The sequence below is a fragment of the Ptychodera flava genome, unplaced genomic scaffold, assembly GCF_041260155.1.
Source record: "Ptychodera flava strain L36383 unplaced genomic scaffold, AS_Pfla_20210202 Scaffold_28__1_contigs__length_4768798_pilon, whole genome shotgun sequence".
Lineage (NCBI taxonomy): Eukaryota > Metazoa > Hemichordata > Enteropneusta > Ptychoderidae > Ptychodera > Ptychodera flava.
In genome coordinates, this window is record NW_027248350.1 from 1,313,591 (window position 1) to 1,322,487 (window position 8,897).

The 8,897-nt window shown below is 35.7% G+C and overlaps 1 long non-coding RNA gene across 1 annotated transcript; it reads left to right on the forward strand.

Moving 5' to 3' along the window:
* Positions 1–717: 717 nt before the first annotated feature.
* On the forward strand, positions 718–8,143 carry LOC139127014 (uncharacterized). The gene is made up of 3 exons (XR_011550889.1): positions 718–801; positions 5,530–5,603; positions 8,049–8,143. It is a non-coding gene; the product is annotated as an uncharacterized lncRNA (long non-coding RNA).
* Positions 8,144–8,897: the final 754 nt, after the last annotated feature.

Genomic DNA, 8,897 nt, shown 5'->3' on the forward strand with positions numbered 1-8,897 from the left:
ACATGTTGATTCAAGCACGAATTCCGTTTGCACGAAAACAAAGTCAGCAAAATATTTTGCAAGTTGACTTACTGTAATCTGCCTCCATTTCCTAAAATTTACAGAGAATTGGTTGACTGTAATGTATCGGCACAAGCTATCAAATCCACATGTACTGATTTCGGTATATCCCATGGCTAGATTGATCAAGAGCTCTGATTGTAAAATAATTGCAAATAATGAACTAAAAACTCTGAAGAAGTTTTTTTCTCATAGAAGACACAATATCTGCTGGCATCGACAGTGGTTAAATTAAGAATTTAACAACGAAATATTTACTGCTCTTCTAAATAAATAAATTTTATATCGAACGGTGTCATCTATATTGTATTCAGGTAATAGTGGTAATAATGATAATGGCGATAACAAGACAAAGGTATGGCATCTGTTCAATTTTATTCATGGTGACATTATTTGCAATAACGTCTGTAAAATGTGACATTTTATGACAAATGATAACATTTTTCACTGTACTGTATATAAATATGTGGTTATCTTCAAGATGACACAGCACTATGACTAAAATTGTTTGTATCAGTGCAGCTTACGTTTAACAGAGTCTATAATTCATGCTCTTTGAGACGTGCAACATTTCTGCGTATAATATGAAAGTTTGCCCATGGCTTCATTATATTTTATCTTTCAAAACTGCAACCACGTGTCTCCGCAATGAAGGAGTACATGTTGTATTCATGGAACATTATACCAATTGCTGTGTTCTACGCATTGCCTGTGATACAACTCGTCTTCTCGTACCAGGTCGTAAGTAACAGGTTCTTTTTACCTTTGTAAGTGGATCATGAATGTTGTTATCCCTTTAAGTGCAAAGTCAATATTTGTCACCTTTATAAAATACAGCCAAGTCATTTTTTGCAGATTTTCCCAAAAATTGTGATAAAAAACTGTCGCCATCGAAAAGTCCAAAATAAATAATATAATGGCAGAAATATTTCATAATTAAAACTGCAAGCAGCTTCCAGGGCCCAAGCACTTGCAAACACTGGCAAAATGTACCAGAGTGATACTTCATAACCCAATTATGATTTTAAATGCTTCATTCCATCGAATATAAAGGATGTAGCATTGATTTATTGATTTATAGGCACATTCGTGAAATCGAGCTCAAGGTCATCAGGGTCACCTGGTATTTAGGCAAAGAAAGTTTTTTTTATTATATTCATCCGTAATTAGCAAAAATCATACCTCCAGCTCTATTTGCTAGTCCGCAATTAGCTCTGCACGTAATTAAAGACGTACAATATGTGGCGCCCTAAGGTCCCCCCTGTTATACCGAATATCAAGTGTGTGAAAACGTAGTGACTGATTTGTAGGCATATATGCATAGTCGAGGTCAAAGGTTATCGACGTCACACGTCACATCATGTCAAAAAACCTTCTTCCCTTAGTTATACCTGTGTACCAAAATCAGAACGCTAGAGCTATTGGTTAATCGAGAATTATATATGCGCAGAATTAAAGAGGTACAGAAAGTGGGCAGCTATGAGACATTTTGTCAAGCATTTTTCCCATACTTTCTGCTATATATCAAAAACCAGACCTCTAGGTCTATTTGCTTGCTCAGATTTAGATATGGAAGTGACAGGTCAAATGCTATTTTGCCAAAAAACTTTCTTCAGATACATATCCTTGCATACCAAAAATCAGACATATAGCTCTATTGGCAAGCCAAGAATTATATATGTGGATCATTAATGAGGCACAGGAATTTGTTGCCATAGTTATCCCTTTATACCAAAAACCTGACCTCTAGTTCTACTGTTTGTGCATAATTAACGAGGTACAGGAAGTAGCTGATCATTTGATTTCTTTGTCAAAAAATGTGTTCCCACACGTATGCCTGTATACCATAGACATCTAACCCCATTGGCAAGCCCAGAAATAGATATGTGCATACTTGACGAGGTATATTATGATGTAAGGGCAAAGGTCAACAGCTATATGAAATTTAGAAGTACAATTTGGTCGATTATTAAAAAGTTGGTGGAATTTAGCGTTTAGTTTTGGTGGGAAAATTAAAAACAGTACTAAAACTGCAAGCAGCTTAATGGGCCCCAAGCACGGTAACCACTGGCAAAGGTACCAGAATGATAATCAATTGCTCCCTAATACTGTTACGTGCTTCATCCAATCAAATTTAAAGGGTGTAGCACTTTGGTGGTCATTGATATATAGGCATAATTGTGAAATCAAAATCAAAGGTCGTCTGGGTCTCTGACAAAAAAAAGTTCCTAAATTTATTTATGTACGCCAAAATTTAGACCTCTAGCTCTATTGGTTAGCCAAGATTTAGATATGTGCATATTTAGTGGGGTACATGATGTGGTGCCGTTTGTTGGTTCATCTCATCAAAGATAGAGGCAGTATCATTTGTGGTTATTGATGTATAGGCGTGTTTTTGAAATCGAGGTCAAAGATCATCTGGGTCACATGACATTTTTTACAAACGTGTTGTCACCATAATTATCCCTATGTACCAAAAATCTTACCGCTGGCTGTATTTGCTAGCCCAGAATAAGAAATGCGCACAATTAATGAGGTACATAATGTGGTGCCATAAGCTCAACAATTATACCGAATATAAATGATGTAGCACTTTTTGTTACTGAATTATGGGAAAATATACATATTTGAGATCAAAGGTCATCGAAATCTCGTTTTATATATTTTGAGTCCACACTGCCTATAAACGTGCTGATACAAGTCTAAAACATTTTGTGTGGTAACTTACCTCCAGGGCACCAAAAATTTAATTTTTGGGTAAAAGACGTCCGAATTGACAAAATTCACAAAAGAAAATTGCCTGAAAAAGATCCATCGTCATTATATGTGTAGAGGGCGTTCTTCATTTGAAGTGACTTTGCATTGAAATATACAATTAAGGATGGCGGGAGTGTAAACCATGAGCAGTCCGGGTTATGTCCATATGAGGATAGTTGGAAAGAGCCCATTGCGTACCGTATATGTTATGAAGGTTAAGAAAGAACCAATCACGTACTGTATATGTAATGAGGATTAAAGGTTACGTGGGTTCGCTATTTTATGCTGAGATGGCGATCCGACCTGACAGATCGAGTGAAACTGTTGGCTATCCGGGGGTGTCTCAGCCAGAGTTGATTTGCGACAATCTCCGGTGTTAAAAATCGCAAGGATTTCTTCAGGAATAGTTTTCTGAGTTTATTTCCCCTTGATCATGTTCGACTTATCGGACTTTTTCATTATCTTTTCCAGCTTTTGGTTAACTTCTCAGCGATTGATCTGGCGCGTGTTTTCGTGAGCTAAGTGTCAATCGTACCGGGAAATGCATGGTGGTTGAAAAAATCCGATGACCGAAAAGATCAGTTGATCCATCGTTGCAAAGCTTGAAACATTGTCCATACTACATGGCAAGGTTAAATTGACATCTGACCAAAAATAAGCGATATTTGGTGACAAATAGCTTGCTGTATATTTACAAGGGTCAAATCCTGATTTCTAGGAGCGACATCTGGCCAGAAAAAAACATCCAAACAAATAATTTTCGTTGTACTAACCACTTGTGTCGGTTAAAATATCACTGTAATGTCTACATCTAAAAACTACTGTGTGCTAAAAATAAAGGGTGAAATCTAACCGAAAAGTTCCGAACTCGTTGCAATCTACAGGCCGAGGTTTACATGGTTAATTATTCATGGCGTTGGCGACTGAGGTTCGCTGATTGGTCAATCGTACTATCCTCCAGAACACGATTGGAACTAAATTGGGATAATTGGATTGGCAGAATTTCTCAAGAATTTTAGAAATTTCTCTAATTTTACACCATATTTGTTTACCATCTTTAAATTTTATACACAATTTACAATGCTGTTGAAATCTTATGAGTAAGATTCAGTGCTTGATAGCATCTAATACAATATTGTTCAAAACATATGAACAATATTCACATTTGAATGAAATATGAGAGTTTGTCTATATTTCTTCATTACTGAAACACTCTAATAATGTCAGTTTGTCATTTTTCCGCGACCAATATATGAAGCTTTTCGATTGATTTACAGATAAGTCAGTCAGGTTCATTTAAAATGTTCCCTGGCTCAATTTAATGTTTATGAAGCCTTAAATTCATGAATAAGTCAGGGGCATTTCGAAAGTTCCCTGACTCAAAATTAGTCAATTAGAGAAATTTTAAGCATTTTGTCTCGTTTCTTCAGTACATTTACACAAAATAAACTTATTTTCATAAAAATGAATCCGATGAAAGAGGTATGCAATAATCGTTGTGTTTTCGTTGTTTTGTCCGATGAGAACAGTATTTCAAATTTACACTATTCTATCATTTTGTAAAATTTCAGCTGTAAAATTTCGATTTCGTTACATTTTCCTAATAATTACTCTCATCCGATTTTCCCAAATTAGTTCCAATCGTGTTCCAGATAGAAGACATAACCGGGACTGATCAGTACTTGTGCACATGACCCTTTCAATTCAGTAGGTCATGTGACCTGACTGGCATCTTTGATTGAAATCTTGTCTTCACCATAATTTGCATAAAATTTGACTTATCAAAAAGCTGTATTTTGTATGTAACATCACCTAAACGCAATTTCAAAATGTCAAGGTCATTGACTGTCTTTTTTGAGAAGAAGGTTGTAAGTAATTTATTTCATGTTTTTCCATAACTAATTGATTATGCATGGGTTTCCGGTTTGGTTCCTGGTTTATATGAGTCAATACGAGACCAATTACTTTTTGAAATTTTGTGATGACCTTGGATGACCTTTGACGTACTTTCGTGTAACAAAGCTTCCCATTTAGAAGACCGTAGCACCAAATGACTTGCATTTTGCACATAGGTAAACTCGAAAACCATACATGTATTTTTTCATTTGTTACAATACGGACTGGTCACATGACCAAGGGGCATGCTTTGATTAAATCATCGAAATCAATCTCATTTGTATAAAAAATAAATCAGTCAAAATTCATTTAACAGTATTTACTGTAGACCATAGGGCAAGGTTCCTTCATGCGAATTTCAAGGTCACAGGCCATGCCAATCTTAAAGACAAAATTTTTAGAGTATTTTTTTTCATATTTCAATGGCCTTTGACATGTCCTATACCTCTTTAGCTAACCTCTGGCCATATTTCATATTCAGTATGATGGGGGACCTTGTGGCGTCACATCCTGAACCTCATTAATTATGTGCATAACTAATTCTGGGCTAACAAATATAGGTAGAGGTCCGATTATTGGTAAACATGAATACCTATGTGAGGAAAGTTTTTGGACAAGTGTCACGTGACCTTAATTATCTTTGACCTCAGCTACGCACTTCAACACCTAACAGCATCAGAGGGTTTTGGATTATCACTCCCGTACCCTTTGCAAGTGTTTGCATGTGCTTTGACCATGCACGTGAAGTTATTTTCAACTTTAATTAAAATTATGTTCATAACCGTATTTCTTTTGATATTTCAATGTTCTAATTAGATGCACAACAATACTGGTAATGAAGACAAATGTTACTACAACTTTATGTGTGCAAATTCATTGGGTCAGCTGAGGTGAGTTCAGAAGCTACGGGATCTTGGCGACGCTAAGGGTTGGGATTTGGCCGAGCGGTTTTGACTGCGATGTCTTCACTAGGTGACTAGGTGCCGTACATTGTGGTTTCGAACGAATTATATATGTGTCTCACACATTATAGCAACAAATAGGACTTATTAGAATACGAGATTTGGCCGATATCTCGTCATATTCGTGTGGTAATGATATAATTTATATTTCTTCAACCACTCTCTATCTCAAAGGGATTTAAATACAAGTATAAGTACTTTATCACTTCTTAAAATGAAGGGTTTAAAGATGACTATTAAAAGACCCCGTAAGATCATCCAAGACATCGAGCGCCTAACGCATGGGGATTTAGTATAATTAGGCAGGTCTTGTAACAAGCTTTCCTGCTGACAATTGAAGGGGTAATGAAACAGCAGGGTTACCTAAGAAATTATAGCTTAGATATGAAAACTGAAGTCGTGATGCTGTAGTTCAGGTCATTTTCTGTAGGTTGTAACAGGCAAAAGGTAGTTGATGGAGGACAGTCGAGAAGTTCTGTCATCATCAAGGTAGCTCAGACTATGTTTGATGAGATAGGCCGACTGACTGCTTTGGGAATTTCACTTCATTTCTGCAAATTTAGTGCAATTGCACTTGAGTAACATACTGCATTCATGATCAGTTAGGGTTTGAATGCGCCTCGGAGGCAGATACTCGGACAAAAAGACGTACACAATTCTTCTTAGTTTTGTTCTCCAACTTATTGAGGCGTACTTAAAAGCAAGTGCCCTTGTGTAAGAACACTTCTTGCCGTCTCAGTTTTTCGAAAATCAAACATTTGATTGCTTTTCATAGGGTTAACACAGCGCGCCATTTTTAATTTCAAATATCTTTAAATCGATATCTTGTAAAATCGGTACTTCGTCCCTCTAGAACCAAAATTTACATGGTGACTCGCAACTTTTATTCTTGATTTTTAAAGAAAATGGTTGAAATATTCCTTGAACAAAGTTTGAGCGCAGGTTTAAATCTTTCACTCCCGAGGCGTATACTACCTTAAGTTCGTATGTTTGTTTATTCAGTCTTCGATACTATCCGAGAAATCTATGTTTCATTTTTGGTTGAAATTTGCGCCATGTTGTAAATGTGCTAAATTTATTTGCAAATCATGGTATGTCTCAGTGCTGCCACAACGCTCTCAGTACAAAACAAAATTTGTGAAAGCAATTGTTCATTTTTGAAATATGTCGAACAATCAATTATCAGAGTAGCAGATTGTTAAATATATTTCATTCTGCCATCAGAGATCACGAGTTGCATCGGCAGAAAGCTTTGAAATTGCACAAGTTTTAAACAACTAAGATGAAAATTAGCGAAAAAGTAAAAACTGCCAGTTGTCCCTTTTGCAAGAAGTTAAAATTAAAATCTACACAAAATCTACAATATATTCATTTGAATTGAATATCTTCCTCTGTAACGAAGTGCTGAAGCTTCGAAGAACACTATGGCCACTGACACTTGGAGTCACTGCACAAATTTGGCAGTAGACATAGTCTGTCATATATTTTCAGTTGGTCGATTGATGGTTCCGATAAAAAAATTGCACTGTTCGGATAGTACAACTCATTTCTGGAAAATGGCGTGCACTAGTAAAGCGATTGTGCGCCGTCCACCGTACTCTGCAAACAGACTGCAAACTTACGTGCACTCTGTCGTGCCAGGTGTATAATACTTGCAAATTTTCAATATGCATTTTTATTTTTCGGTCAAAATTGTGCTTAAATGCATATACCAAAAGCTGAAAAGAATCAACAATTATTCCCATCACTCGAACTTCGGAGACTCACGAGCTCTGTTCATTTGGCTGTATTCACATGAACATCCCATCACCGTGCTTTAGTCCCGCTCAAAGTGAAAATATGATTTATTTATTTGAACATTGAAATATGGGCAGAATGAGCAGAATGGCAATACAGGCATAGCATGTATCATAATTACATATATCGCCTTGTCTCTTGGTGAAAATTTGAACTGGTGCTGTTATTTACTGTAAACTATTTCATTATGGAAAACAATAATCAAAGTTATGACATGTACAGCTGTACGTCATCAGTGATCGGGAATAAAGAGATTTTCAATTTTGCAATAGATGATATGTAAATACACGCAAGAAAAGTAATCCCGCAATTTCTTTAAAAATAAAGCGCAATCATTTTTGCTTCTGGTCACAAACAGGCACCACACATGGAAAATTGTGTTAGTTTTTTTTTTTTACAGTATCCTTCAACTTCAAACGCTTCCGTGCATTATAGGCTGAGCGAATTAGCAGTCGTAGGTTTTTTTTGTTCGATGTATTTTTGTAAATACCTTTTTGCAATATGACACGTTATGTTTTTGACATTTAAAATGACCGCATCGTCCGCAATCAATTGTTGTACTTTCTTTTATTTCAGTGCGTTCAACAATGTCTTCAGCAACACAGGGTACATATTGCTTGGCATTTTGTACCTGATCATAGTGCGGTTGAAAGCTACGTACGGTAACAGTTCGGAGGTATTATAATGTAACATTTTGTAGGAAAATCAAAATAATTGCATTCTTCACATAGCCAAACACATGACTAAATACAGCAGATTAAAAACTGTCATTCTATTATGAGTTATCATTCAGTTTTGTATGGAACGCGGCTAGACCTGTCTTCGGTTATCGTTTGGCAATGAAAGGCGAAATAAATTTACTCTTTATCCTTTACTATTTACAGCTCATCAAGTTCTTCATATCACAAACCAAAATCACAACTGCTTCGTACACTTATCCAAAATATTTCCTATTCCACTCAGAGTGATTTACATCTTAGAAAGGAAGGTTTCAAAATCGTTCGAAAGGGAGTGCCTTACGTTACGAGGCGCCAAATGTAAAAAATTCACAATTACGCTTAAGAAATAGAACCTATGGAAATGTCTAGAGAGAGGAGATATATATATATATATATATATATATATATATAATATATATATATATATATATATATATAATATATATAAGTATACAGATGTCCTCGTGGGAAATTACAGTGCTCGATGCTAAGCAGAGCGTTATAAATAACAACAAAATTACTTTAAGTACAAAGTAATGGTACCTGTGACTTAAGTTTCATGCATATATCTCCTTGTGTGTATGTATGTATGTATGTATATATGTGTAAATGTATGTAGGTATGTATGTGTGTGTATGTATGTATGTTTACATACATACATACATACATACATACATACATACATACATACATACACACACATACC